Genomic DNA, 15,707 nt, shown 5'->3' with positions numbered 1-15,707 from the left:
TTAACATTTAACAAGAAAGGAACATCACCTCGATATATAGCTTATCCACGCACGGAAAACATCTCAGGAAACTGACAACTTGCTCTAGGTTGGGGCCGATAGATTCTACTGCCAACACCTTCACTGTCCGCAGTTTCGGGGTCAAGCTTGTCGGAATCATTTTCTGGATGACAGATGAACAAACATCTTCAAAATTAGAAATAATGTTAATTTGTAGAAGGAGAGGTAGAAGGCAGTTGTTGTACCTGACGGGTGTGGATCCAATAACAAGTTTGAAGTATTTAGCAAACGAGTAGCCCACCACTGTCAATTTCGGCACAGAAATGCCATTGATTCTTGTTGGACCTTCTTGATCAACTACAAGTAATCACTCAAGTGCAGGTGTGTCCTCAATGACATACCGTGGTACACATCTTTTGATGTCTTCGTGGCCTAACGCAAATAGTTCGCTGCCAGAAGCCGTGTGTGATTGTTGTTGATCGAACATGCCTACTTTCTAGAAACTGTGTGGATTGTTTGAGTTCATCGCCCACGGTGCTGTCTGAGTAACCGTCTGCAATAGAAAACCCCAATAAGCAGGTTAATTAGCCTATTATTGATAATACATGTACTAATCAAATTGAGAATTCTTATAAAACACGCCAGATATTTCATATCCGTATAAAAGAAACCAGGATTTCATAATCGAATTACATCAGATAGCTCCAGCACTCAGTTATGCCATTACACAATAGCACCAAGTTTCACATGCAACATCAAAAAAATTTGGAAAGTAGCATCATACACGGTAAATAGACAGATGAATCTCATCTGGGAAACTGCAGAAGCAGAAGGCAAATATTAAGCCTTCAATGATGTTGAATGTCCTTGCAACTTTAGGCCAGTGGCTATGCATAATTGCCCGCCCAACCTTCATCCTCTTCAGTAAGACTTCAATATTGTACCGTGGGTGTTGAATGAATACCTTCCACACCTCTTGACCATGCATGTGGTTTGAGAGGTAATCATAGGTGAACTGCTTTGTAAAGTACTAAAAACAAAGATATGCATAATTCGCTGTTATAAATTTTGAAGTGGTGCAAGGGGTAAAAACAAGGTAAAAGAGTTAGTACCATCCTATAATTGACGGATGTCTTCTTCATTGTCCAAATAAGATATTGTTGTTATTCGTCACAAGTTTCTTCATCTTAACAATCTTTCCGGGTTTCTTGACTTGACTGATATTCATGTACATCTTATTTCCCCATATGCAAAATGGGTCGAACAGTGGGTCTAAGCCTCCGACAGCAGGACCTACATGTGCAAGAACAAATTGTAAGAACCTAAATATTAGAATGATTCCTACAACTACACAATAATGTGCTATTAGCCAAAGGACCATGCTTGAGCAAACCTCGATGGTAAACCGCAATGTCTCCCATTGTTTCCCTGCAACACACATAAGGAAGATCTTGATCAGGTTAACTGAGTTTTGCCATACTATCAGTAGAATATGTATTGAGTATAGCCAAATTCGATTGGTGTCACATGCATAACAATACAAAATTGAACCCATAGCAAATGAAAATCAAATTGCCAAACTGAACCAAACATTTAAATGGACAGCAGACCAAATGAACCAAAATAGTTAACTGAGCATGACATTGCAGAATAGAAACATGTACTAGAAGATAAGACAGTTAACAAAACAAAGAATGCTTGAGAACAATACTATGAAATGTAGCAATTATTGGACCAAAGTGTTAACTGAACATTACATTTCAGAGGACCAAACAGTTAACTGAACATCAGATTGCATATTAACATTACAGAGGACAAATCGCTAGAAGGCACTGGTGGTGGCCTCGAGAAAACAACACAAACTGTATTTTAAAGTAGACAACCGCGTGGATGTGTCGACGGTGGTCTCGAAGACAAGGTGCTCCTCCAAGATCTGGTGGTCAGCACACATGGCATCCAGAGCGACCTCGTGCGCATGTGCGGCCACATGCTACTGAGCTCCACGTTATACTGCGTGCAAAATGGTTGTTGGCGGCGCTTAATTGGAGGAGGGGGACAGTGATTTCGGCGGAAGGTGTAGCACTGTGGGTCGGGGCATGTGGGATTGGACAGGAGGAGGATGGTGTGGGTGGGGTGTGGATTACTTGACCATATCGACGAGGCCGACATCAAGAAGAAGGGTCGCCAGTGAGGAGGCCGTGTAGCAAGAAGAAGGGTCACCAGCGAGGAGGCGGCGCTGCAAGAAGAAGGGTCGCCGGCGAGGAGGCTGTGCTGCAAGAAGAAGGGTCGTCGGCGGGGAGGCCGAGCTGCCAGTAAGCAGCAGTGAAGGTTTGAACTGGGAAAGCAAGGAGGTACAGTGGAAATGTTGCTTTTGGTGAGAGGGAGGGGGCGGGGGGATAGATATTTCCGCGGTGGCAGAAAAATTTGCTCGGTGCCACAAGAAACTGGAGCGCAAGTGTGGTTCAAGCGGGGGCAGTGGACTGTAGATGATGAAGCTTCCTGCGTAAGACAGACAACATGGTGCGCGAAGATATTTTATATCGCATCCCACACGATTCTTTCTGGTAAACTATTTGTGGTATACCTGATTTTTTCATTATGTTTTGAAAGACAAAATGGTGATACGGAGGGAAAGGATGATGTTTGAATTACTAGAACATTTACGTATAGCGAACATGCAACTAGTACATGAGTGTTGTGTTTAAATTTGGAATTATTACTGGTTCGTTTGGCATTTTTATGCATTAATTGAGTATCTGGGTATTTAATGTGCATAATTCAAGTTTGAACTACAAGCACATGCTCCAGTGCACCAAAGTTTGTTGAAAAATCACATGTGTGTCCTTGGGTGAATTTATAGGTGCCATGCAAGAAATGGGAATGAAATTCAATCATTTGGGCGTCGTGGCTTGGTCGGGAAGATTGAGAAACTTGGTTTTTTAATTCCTGTAAATCCAAAACATGCCTGAAAATCATAAAACTTGGCATGGTGTCATGACATGGCACCAACATGCTGCAGTAATATTTTTGGCCGAATTGGGACAAGCTTTGGTGTAAGCTTCTTGCAAACCAGAGCTTCCCTCAAGAAGGCTCGTGGTTCCGAGAGGGAACGTGTCACCTCCGTGTGCGAAACGAAATACGTACACTGCCTTCTCCCGCCTTAATTTTTTTACACAGGCAGATTAGACCAAATAGAAGTATCATGCTAAATTTTGGAATTATTCCGGGTTCGTTTGGCCTTTTTATACATTAATTGAGCTTCTGGGCATTTAATGTACATAATTCAAATTTGAACTACAAGCACATGCTCCAGTGCACCAAAGTTGCTTGAAAAATGATATGTGTGTGCTTGGGTGAATTTCTAGGTCTCATGCAAGAAATGGGAATGAAATTCAAACATCTGGGCGTCGTGGCTCGGCCGGGAAGATTGAGAAACTTGGTTTTTTTAATTCCTGTAATTCCAAAACACGCCCGAATATCATAAATCTTGGGATGGTTTCATGACATGGCACCAACATGCTGTGGTATTTTTTTTTGGCTGAACTGGGACAAGCTTTGGTGTAAGCTTCGTGCAAACCGGAGCTTCCCTGAAGAAGGCTCGAGGTTCCGAGAGGGAACGTGTCACCTTCATGTGCGTAACGACATACGTACACTGACTTCTCCCGCCTTAATTTTTTTAAACAGGAAGATTAGACCAAATAGAAGTATTGTGCTAAATTTTGGAATTATTCCGGGTTCGTTTGGCCTTTTTTATACATTAATTGAGTTTCTGGGCATTTAATGTGCATAATTCAAATTTGAATTACAAGCACATGCTCCAGTGCACCAAAGTTGGTTGAAAAATCACATGTGTTTCCTTGGGTGAATTTCTAGGTCCCATGCAACAAATGGGAATGAAATTCAAACATCTGGGCGTCGTGGATCGGCCGGAAAGATTGAGAAACCTGATTTTTTTAATTCCTCTAAATCCAAAACACGCCCGAAAATCATAAAACTTGGCATGGTGTCATGACATGGAACCAACATGCCACAGTAATTTTTTTGGCCGATTAGGACAAGCTTTGGTGCAAGCTTCTTGCAAACCGGAGCTTCTCTCAAGAGGGCTCGTGGTTCCAAGAGGGAACGTGTCACCTCTGTGTGCGAAATGACATACGAACACTGCCTTCTCATGCCTTAATTTTTTTAAACTGGCAGATTAGACCAAATAGAAGTATTGTGCTAAATTTTGGAATTATTCCGGATTTGTTTGGCCTTTTTTATACATTAATTGAGTTTTTGGGCATTTAATGTGCATAATTAAAATTTGAACTACATGCTCCAGTGCACCAAAGTTGGTTGAAAAATCACATGTGTGTCCTTGGGTGAATTTCTAGGTCCCATGCAAGAAATGGGAATGAAACTCAAACATCTGGGCGTCGTGGCTCGGCCATAAAGATTGAGAAACTTGGTTTTTTAATTCCTATAAATCTAAAACAAGCCTGAAAATCATGAAACTTGGCATGGTGTCATGACATGGCACCAACATGTTGTGGTAATTTTTCTGTCTGATTTGCGAAGGCACACACATTAACAATCAACAGTCATTTTGAAACAAGTGTTGTCACGTTACTAATCAGAAACACAAGTAGTACTGAAACCGTGAGTGTTCTACTTACCAATTACGTGCCGCCACGAGTCCCTTTTTTTATTGGCTAGGAGGTGTCGTGTGGGGTAGCTATTTGAGTACGAGAGGCATGCAATCAGACCCCTGCGCGTGCTCATTGGGAGGAGAGCCCTTTGACTTCTACCCGTCGCGCACCTTCCTCCCAACGTCTCCATTAATGGCGCTCGAGCCCCTATTTTTCGGCGTGGCTATATGTCTCACTAGACTGAGATTTAAGAGAGAAAAATAAAAATCTAAAAAGAAAGATTTGCACGGATCTTGATGTAAGATCCGACGGACCTATATAGCATCGACTGCGACTTATAGCAAGCATGATGAATATTAAGGACGATGACAGTGGATAATAATTGTCTTACATATTAGCATAATTAAAAAAAGCCACATACACATGGGCAAATAAGAAGGAAGACAGCGATCTGGCTCGCTGATCTACTTTCCTGATGCGTTGCTGCAGGCCGCCAGAACTAGTCTCCACGACAAGCGGCGATGAGATCTTTCTTGTCCTCAACATGCTTCTTGAGAGCATACACGGATTCCTCCACCAGCCTTCTACGCTCGATGCGCAACATGGCATTCTTGTCCATAAGTTTCTCGACGGTGAAGCCGGTCCTCTTCAACAAGGCAGTGGTCTCCTCCTGCTGCTTCGCACTTCCGACAATCTTCGTCCTCAGCAAGTCGCGCTCAGCCAGAAGCTTCACATTGCTCTCATTTAGTTGCCGGATGATGCCGGTAGCCTGTTCAAAAGAGGCTCTCATGTTGTCCTGCAACCTCACCCAGCCGGAGATCTGATCCATCTGGCTATGGGCGATCACATGCATGCGCCTGTAAGAGTCCTCGCCTGCCCGCGAGACATTTTCCCAGTCCGCCGCGGTGCGGGAGGACATCTCTGTTGCATTCGCGGTGCGGCGGGACATCTCTTCTTCTTCCGCGGCACGGCCGGACCAGTCTGCTGCTTCAACGGCACGGCGGGACCTCCGTGTTGATTCAGCGTTGCGACGGGACCTCTGTGCTACTACGGCCGCGTGGCAGGACATGCCGACTGCATTCGCGGCGAGGCGAGACATCTCTTGTGCTTTCGCTTCCATGCTCGCATCTCCCTGGTGGCAATCTCTCGACCCAAAACTCACGCTGGCCATGGCAGACGCATGGGAACGATGATGAATGACTTGTTTGTTTTTGTGGATGAGCAGTTGAGGAGGAATGTGTAGTCATCTTGGAGTAGTAGTATTTGTAACAGAGTACTAATACGCTCCTAAGTGGGAAACCGTTTAGGTTTTGAGCGGTGTGAACAGGTTTCCAATTTGGACTGTGACGGGACGCAGGCTCAAAATTTATTGATGGTTATAAGTGCAGCACTATTCCCGAAAGGCGTAACATGGGCACGCCTTCTCGGCCGCGTACGTGGCGTTTGCACCATAGGGTGCACCGCAATAGGCAATGTCAGCACATGTCTTGTTCCAACAATCATGCATGCTCGTTATTACCATTGCGTGCACTTCTTTTAATTAGAATGTGTGTGCCCGTCTAGCACACACACGTTGATCTATCTAACTGTTTCGGTTTGTTGTGGCTAATCACAAACAGTTCATCTGTGTGAAGTGTATGCCATCAATCGCAGACACTTTGATCTGGCTGACCCGTTTCTGTTCTGTTGCCTAATCGAAAATAGTTAATCCTTCTGAAGTGTATGCCCTCAATCGCACACACCTTTATCTAGCTGCCCGTTTCTATTGTTCCTCCTCATCACAAATAGTTCATCTCAGTGAACCATATGATGTATATCGCACACGCCTTCATCTGGTAGCCCGTTTGTTTTGTTCCGCCTCATCGCAAACAGTTAATTGAACTGAATTGTATGCCCTGCATCACACACGCAACTAAAATCTGAACCGTGTTTGATGGCTCCTCCATCGCAAACGTTTTGAACCTTTTTTGACAGTTCTTTTACACCACCGTTTGCGATTATTGCATCGCACACAGTTTCATCGAAGGGTCTCTGATCGTAGTGCCGTGTTAGCAGCATCCTGCAGTAGTGTCAACCCATTGATCGCCTGAAGACAAAGGTACTCGAGTGTAGTACAGGCACGGAGCAGGTGCTACATGTCACCGTTTGACTGGCAGACGGCGATGAGCTCGATGTGCTTCAGTTGTGGTAGAATAAGAGCGGGTGCGTCATTAAGGGGGGGTGGCAGTTCCTAAACTTGGCGACACGCAGCGTGGGCGCGAGGCGGAGCACGGACGTTGGCAGCAAGCACATATGCCCATCATCAAAAGTGAGCTCCTCGAGCTGATCTAGGGCGGGGGATCGGAACTAGTCGTCAAGCTTGGCTCGGTCCTTGCCGTTGGAATGGAACTTGCCCATTCTAAGGCCTCTGGTTGGGCCAAGGTGACTGCCATGGATCTTGGAGAACGCATCCAAGCTTTTGCGGTAGCCATGGCAGAGGTCGTGGGTATCGATGAGGTCGAGAGGGGCGGAGTTCCATAGGGGGCGCCACCGCCGGGAAAGGACGGTTGTCTGTATACCACATTTGATTGGGAGGAGGGAGATGATGACTGTCAACATATCATCGGGGAGGTTGCGATGAAGTATAGACCTGCTGGAGTCGGTTGTAGTTCTTCCTCGCCCCACCTCCACTTGTTGCCAGCCCCGTTCTCCACCTCCGGAGTCTCCTTGTCAGCGACGCTTTCTGATAGAAGTGGGAGTACATGGAATATTTAGTTAAAACAGGGCAATAGGAAAGTGTATTGGTAACTAGAAGTTATTAGGTAGGAATATAGTAAGAAAATGGATACCAATTGGTTTCTTAAATACTACACAATTCATTTGATATTGCTGGGTAAGTCGACATGTAGATACTTGAAAAGAAAACTTACTTCGAACAAAGTCTGGACGGATGATATCGTCGGGGAAGTTAGCATATATCTCATGACCAGGCCCTTTTATGTGCAGTGCAATTATAGTGCCAGCTTTCAGTACATAAACCTTAGAAATTTCTTTCCAGAGGCCAGTTCCAAAATAGGAGTCACCATGTTCATCAAGTCTTATAGTAGCAACGATTGTAAATCTATGGTTTGTGTTCAGTATGACATCCCTGCAGTCTTGATTTATGTAAAGGGAAATATTGTGCGCTACAAATTCTGTTGCATAGCAAGGGACGCGCTGGAGAAAATGGTAGGATTATTAAAGAAAATATGGTAACATGCAAATATGGGCCCAAATTGGAAGAACTATACAGCAGTTGAAATCGAAGGACAAAAATCTATAATTAAACAGATAGGGTAAACATGATGTCATGGAAATATGAGAGTAGTTGAAAGAACAATACATCATTAATTTGCCTAATATAGAAAGAAGAGGGGGAAAATCCCCTTTGACGTATATGGTGCATGTGGCACCTTTTATCCAAATGTAGCAATATTTAGAATAACTTCAGCAAAGTAGGCCATGCCAACCGATTTAGGGTGAGATTGAACATACAACACGCATCCTCAAGTCATCTGGTACGGTGAGATGGAATGTCTGGCGGAGGCCGCAAAGTCCTAATGTGTCCGCACACTGTACAGTCTATGAATGGAAGAAAACCCTCAAATCAGCTCGAATAAAAATGAATTCACGGCGATTTCGGGCAAGTGATTAAAGGAGACAGATGAACTTGGATAAGAGATGAGATAATATCTCAATTAGTTACCTTCTTATCCATGAGAAAGAACCCTCAGTACGGCAGATTCCCCAACCGAGCGAAGATGGGTCGACCGCGAGCAGCGTCGAGAAAGTCGATGGCGATATGTGATACGTCTCTGTCATATCTATAATTTTTATTGTTCCATGCCAACATTGTACAACTTTCATATACTTTTGGCAACTTTTTATACTATTTTTGGGACTAACATATTGATCAAGTGCCCAGTGCCAGTTCCTGTTTATTGCATGTTTTTTGTTTCACGGAAAATCCATATCAAACGGAGGCCAAACGGGATAAAAACTAACGGAGATTTTTTTACATATATGTGATTTTTGTGAAGAAGAATCAATGCAAGACGATGCCCGAGGGGGCCATGAGGCAGGGGCGCGCCTCTGGCCCTCGTGGCCACCCTATAAGGCGGTTGGTGCCCTTCTTTCGCCGCAAGAAAGCCAATATCCGGATAGAAATTGTGTTAAAATCTCAGCCCAATCAGAGTTACAGATCTCCGGGAATATAACAAACAATGAAAGGCTAGAATCTGGAACGCAGAAATAGAGAGAGACAGAGAGACAGATCCAATCTTGGAGGGGCTCTCGCCCCTCCACCTCCATGGAAGCCATGGACCAGGGGGTAAACCCTTCTCCCATCTAGGGAGAAGGTCAAGGAAGAAGAAGGGGGGCTCTCTCCCTCTCTCCCCCGGTGGCGCCGGAACACCGCTGGGCCATCATCGTGTGACGGCGATCTACACTAACACCTCTGTCATCTTCACCAACATCTTCATCACCTTCCCCCATCTATCTATAGTGGTCCACTCTCCAGCAACCCGTTGTACACTCTACTTGAACATGGTGCTTTATGCTTCATATTATTATCCAATGATGTGTTGCCATCCTATGATGTCTGAGTAGATTTTCGTTGTCCTATAGGTAATTGGTGAATTGCTATGATTGGTTTAATTTGCTTGTGGTTATGTTGCTCTCCTTTGGTGCCCATCATATGAGCGCGCGCGTGGATCACACCATAGGGTTAGTTGTATGTTGATGGGACTATGTATTGGAGGGCAAGAGTGACAGAAGCTTCAACCTAGCATAGAAATTGATGCATACGGGATTGAAGGGGGACCAATATATCTTAAAGCTATGGTTGGGTTTTACCATAATGAACGTTAGTAGTTGCGGATGCTTGCTAATAGTTCCAATCATAAGTGCATAGAATTCCAAGTCAGGGATGATATGCTAGCAGTGGCCTCTCCCACATAAAACTTGCTATCAGTCTAGTAAAGTAGTCAATTGCTTAGTGACAATTTTGCAACTCCTACCACCACTTGTCCACACTCGCTATACTAACTTAATTGGTTCTTTACCTAAAACAGCCTCTAGTTTTTAGTTACGTGCTCTTTATATTCTTGCAAACCTATCCCGTTACACCTACAAAGTACTTCTAGTTTTATACTTGTTCTAGGTAAAGTGAACGTCAAGCATGCATAGAGTTGTATCGGTGGTCGATAAAACTTGAGGGAATATATTTGTTCTACCTTTAGCTGCTCGTTGGGTTCGACACTCTTACTTATCGAAAGAGGCTACAATTGATCCCCTATACTTGTGGGTTATCAAGACCTTTTTCTGGCGCCGTTGCCGGGGAGTTATAGCGTGGGGTGAATATTCTCGTGTGTGCTTGTTTGCTTTATCACTAAGTAGTTTCTATTTTGTGCTCTTGTTTTCTATCTTTAGTTATGGGTAGGAAATGCAAAATACCAAAAAAATTAGTTGTACCTACTACACCAATTGTTGAAGAACCACTCAAAATCTATCACACTCCTGAAGGTTTTTACTTGGATCATCTTCGATCCCTATGTGCTCGTGCTGAAACCCCAACTAGCTTAGTTGAAGGAAAATCTTTAGATGATCATGCTTGTTATGTGCGACACCGCTTATCTCAAATAGGGAAACTTTTACTGGATCGGATTCATCGTTTGCAATGCTATGCTTGGAATTTATGTGAAATATATGATTTTACTTGTTATTCTCAAGACCCTAAGAAACACCTTCCCTACCAATGTGAGTTTAGTGATAATGGAATCGTATCTTTGTATGTTAAGGGTGTTTATAATTACTATGATGTTCAACAAATTGAAGAATTTGTTGCTTTTAAGGGTGCTTATGAAATTGCTTCTTTGATTGGAAAGTATGATGCTACTCTTTACAAATCTGAAAATTTTGCCCTACTTAAATATTGTTATGATAATTATGCTTCTAATGCCTATGTTAAACCATACATTGAGGACTCCTCCGTTGTCCAAGAAGAGACTAATATTTTGCAGGAGATTATGGAAGAAGGAATTGATTAAACTGGGGGCTCATTGGATGAAAAAGATGATGAGGAGAGCGAAAAACAAAAGGAGGAAGAGCGGATTAGCTACCCGTGCCCACCTTCTAATGAGAGTAACTCTTTAACTCAGACATTGTTTAATTTCCCTTCGAATTTACCGAAGGATGAATGCTATGATGATTGTTATGATCCCATTGATTCTTTTGAAATATCCCTTTTTAATGATGCTTGCTATGCTTGTGGCCAAGATGCCAATATGAATTATGCTTATGGAGATGAACTTGCTATAGTTCCTTAGGACCCATGCATGATAGTCCTATTATCTTTTTGAATTCTCCCGACTACACTATATTGAAGAAGTTTGCCCTTATTAAGGATTATATTTATGGGTTGCGTTTTACTACTACACATGATGATTTTGATAGATATAATATGCATGCACTTGCTGCTCCTACTTGCAATTATTATGAGAGAGGAACTACATCTCTTCCTCTCCATGTTTCCAATATGATAAAATTGCAAGAAATAGTTTATACTATGCATTGGCCTTTACTATGTGTGCATGAATTGTTCTTTTATGACATGCAGATGCATAGGAAGAGAGTTAAACTTCGTCATTACATGATATATGTTACTTTTTGCTCACTACTAAATCACAAATCATTGTTAATTAAAATTGGCTTTGTTATACCTTGGGATCCGGGTGGATCCATTACTTGAGCACTATATGAAGAGCTTAACGACTTTAAAGAAAACACTGCTGGGGAAACAACCCGGAAGTTTTAGAGAGTCATTTATTTCTGTTGTGTGCTTTTATAAAGTTTAAAAACAAAAATAATTTGCCAAGATTTTCCTTTAGGATGTTTACATTGCTTGTTGGTTTGTGCGGTGCAAAACAGAAACTTTGGCTGTAGTGCGCAATTTTACATATTTTACTGGAACGTCAAACGGTTCTGAAACATTTTGAAATGTATTTCTATACAAATTGTTTATTTTTTCCTATTTTGTTTCAGATTTTTTGGAGTAACAGAAGTATGGTGAATGTTCAGATCACTACAAACTGTCCTGTTTAAGACAGATTCTGTTTTTTATGCATAGTTTGCTTGTTTTGATGAAACTATTGATTTCTATCAGTGGATTAAGCCATGGAAAAGTTATATTACAGTAGCTACAATTCAAAAACAAAATATGAATTGGTTTGCATCAGTACTTAGAGTAGTGATTTGCTTTATTATACTAACGGATCTTACCGAGGTTTCTGTTGAGTTTTGTGTGGATGAAGTATTCGAAGATCGAGGAGCTCTCGATGTGAGCACAAGGAGGAGAGGAAAGAGCTCAAGCTTGTGGAATCCCAAGGCACCCCAAGTAAATATTCAACTCCAGCTTCTAAGCTTGGGATGCCCCGGAAGACATCCCATCTTTCGTCAACAAGTATCGGTATGTTCTCGGTGTCGTTTCGTTCATGTGATATGTGCAAATCTTGGAGCGTCTTTTGCATTTAGTTTTCACTTTTCTTTGATGCACCATGATGGCATGAGATATTCCAATTTTTGATTTATAGAATGCTCATTGCATTTCACGTATATCTTTTGAGTATGGCTTTATAGAATGCTTCATGTGCTTCGCTTATATCATTTGAAGTTTGGATTGCCTGTTTCCCTAGACATAGAAAACCGCCATTTGTAGAATGCTCTTTTGCTTCACTTATATTTGTTAGAGCATGGGAATGTCTTTTGTAGAAAGAATTAAACTCTCTTGCTTCACTTATATCTATTTAGAGAGATGACATGAATTGGTCATTCACATGGTTAGTCATTAAATCCTACATCAAACTTGTAGATCACTTAATATGATATGTTTGATTCCTTGCAATAGTTTTGCGATATAAAGATGGTGATATTAGAGTCATGCTAGTGGGTAGTTGTGGATTGTAGATATACTTGTGTTGAAGTTTGTGATTCCCGTAGCAAGCACGTATGGTGAACCGTTATGTAACGAAGTTGGAGCATGAGGTATTTATTGATTGTCTTCCTTATGAGTGGCAGTCGGGGATGAGCGATGTTCTTTTCCTACCAATCTATCCCCCTAGGAGCATGCACGTAGTTGATACGTCCATTTTGCATCATGCTTTTATATCGATATTTATTGCATTATGGGCTGCTATTACACATTATGTCACAATACTTACGCCTATTCTCTCTTATTTTACAAGGTTTACATAAAGAGGGAGAATGCCGACAGCTGGGATTCCAGGCTGGAAAAGGAGCAAATATTAGAGACCTATTCTGCATAGCTCCAAAAGTCCTGAAACTTCACAGAACACATTGTTAGAATATATAAAAAATACTCAGCGAAAGAAGTTCACTAGGGGGGCCACACCCTGCCCACGAGGGTGGGGGGCGCGCCCCCTACCTCGTGGGCCCCCTGGTGGCCCTCTGATGACCATCTTCTAATATATGAGGTCTTTCGATGAGGAAAAATCATAAGCCATCTTCTCGGACGAAACTCCGTCGCCACGAGGCGGAACCTTGGCGGAACCAATCTAGGGCTCTAGCGGAGCTGTTCTGCCGGGGAAACTTCCCCCCGGGAGGGGGAAATCATCGCCATTGTCATCACCAACGCTCCTCTCATCAGGAGAGGGCGATCTCCATCAACATCTTCACCAGCACCATCTCCTCTCAAAACCCTAGTTCATATCTTGTATCCAATTCTTGTCTCTTAGTCCGGGATTGGTACCTGTGGGTTGCTAGTAGTGTTAATTACTCCTTGTAGTTGATGCTAGTTGGTTTATTTGGTTGAAGATCATATGTTCAGATCCTATATGCATATTAATACCCCTCTGACTATGAACATGGATATGCTTTGTGATTAGTTACTTTTGTTCCTAAGGACATGGGAGAAGTCTTGCTATTAGTAGTCATGTGAACTTGGTCTTCGTTCGATATTTTGATGAGATGTATGTTGTCATCCCTCTAGAGGTGTCCTATGAACGTCGACTACATGACACTTCACCATTATTTGGGCCTAGAGGAAGGCATTGGGGAGTAATAAGTAGATGATGGGTTGCTAGAGTGACAGAATCTTAAACCCTAGTTTATGCGTTGCTTTGTAAGGGGCTGATTTGGATCCATATGTTTCATGCTATGGTTAGGTTTACCTTAATACTTTTTTTGTAGTTGCGGATGCTTGCAATAGAGGTTAATCATAAGTGGGATGCTTGTCCAAATAAGGACAGTACCCAAGCACCGGTCCACCCACATATCAGATTATCAAAGTACCGAATGCGAATCATATGAGCGTGATGAAAACTAGCTTGACGATATTCCCATGTGTTCCCGGGAGCGCTTTTCTCTATATAAGAGTTTGTCCAGGCTTATCCTTTGCTACAAAAATGATTGGGCCACCTTGCTGCACTTTATTTACTTTTGTTACTTGTTGCTCGTTACAAATTATCCTATCACAAAACTATCTGTTACCACTTATTTCAGTACTTGCAGAGAATACCTTGCTAGAAACCGCTTATCATTTCCTTCTGCTCCTCGTTGGGTTCGACACTCTTACTTATCGAAAGGACTATGATAGATCCCCTATACTTGTGGGTCATCAAGACTATTTTCTGGCGCCGTTGCCGGGGAGTGAAGCTCCTTTGGTAGGTGGAATTTGGTAAGGAAAAATTTATATAGTGTGATGAAATTTACTGTCACTTGTTACTATGGAAAGTAATCCTCTGAGGGGCTTGTTCGGGGTATCTTCACCCCGACCAGTAGAGCAAAGAGTTGCTCCTCAACCTACTGAACCTACTGAAAATGAAAATGTCTGCTTTGAAATTCCTTCAGGTATGATAGAAAAACTGCTAGCTAATCCTTTCGTAGGAGATGGAACAAAGCATCCTGATGAGCATCTAATATATGTGGATGAAGTTTGTGGATTATTTAAGCTTGTAGGTGTACCCGGATATGTTGTTAAGAAGAAGGTCTTCCCTTTATCTTTGAAGGGAGATGTATTGACATGGTATAGGCTATGTCATGATATGGGGTCATGGAACTACAAACGATTGAAATTGGAATTTCATCAGAAGTTTTATCCTATGCATCTTGTTCATCGTGATCGCAATTATATATATAATTTTTGGCCTCACGAAGGAGAAAGCATCGCTCAAGCTTGGGGGAGGCTTAAATCAATGTTATATTCATGCCCCAATCATAGGCTCTCAAGAGAAATGATTATTCAAAAAATTTATGCTCCTCTTTCTGATAGCAATCGCACCATGCTTGATACTTCTTGTGCTGGCTCTTTTATGATGAAGACTATTGAATTCAAATGGGACTTATTGGAAAGGATTAAACGCAACTCTAAAGATTGGGACCTCGACGAAGGTAAGGAGTCAAGTATGACACCTAAGTTTGATTGTGTTAAATCTTTTATGGATACCGATGTTTTCCGTAAATTTAGCACTAAATATGGACTTGACTCTGAGATAGTAGCTTCTTTCTGTGAATCTTTTGCTACTTATAATGATCCTGTTGTTCCTACTTCCTATGTTGAGAAACCACCTTTCATATAAGGAGAAGTGGTTTAAATATCATCCTCCCATAGAAGTAAAAGTAGCTGCACCTATTAAAGTTGAAGAAAAGATTATTACTTATAATGATCCTGTTGTTCCTACTTCCTATGTTGAGAAACCACCTTTCCCTGTTAGGATAAAGGATCATGCGAAAGCTTCAACTGTGGTTCGTAAAAGCAATATTAAAATGTATACACCTCCTAAGCAAATTAAAGTTGAACCTGATATTGCTATTGTTAAAGATCTCTTGTCTGATAATATTGATGGGCATGTTATTCATTTCCTTGATGAGACTGCTAGAATTGCTAAACCTTGTGCTAAAGATAAAAATAGACATGTGGTAGGCATGCCTGTTATTTCTGTTAAAATAGGAGATCATTGTTATCATGGCTTATGTGATATGGGTGCTAGTGCTAGTGCAATACCTTATAGCTTATACAAAGAAATTATGCATGATATTGCACCTGCT

This window comes from Triticum urartu, chromosome 3A (assembly GCF_056163025.1).
Source record: "Triticum urartu cultivar PI428250 chromosome 3A, HENAU_Tu73, whole genome shotgun sequence".
Taxonomy (NCBI): Eukaryota; Viridiplantae; Streptophyta; class Magnoliopsida; order Poales; family Poaceae; genus Triticum; species Triticum urartu.
The sequence above is the reverse complement of the archived record's forward strand: the minus strand, read 5'-3'. Positions refer to the sequence as shown.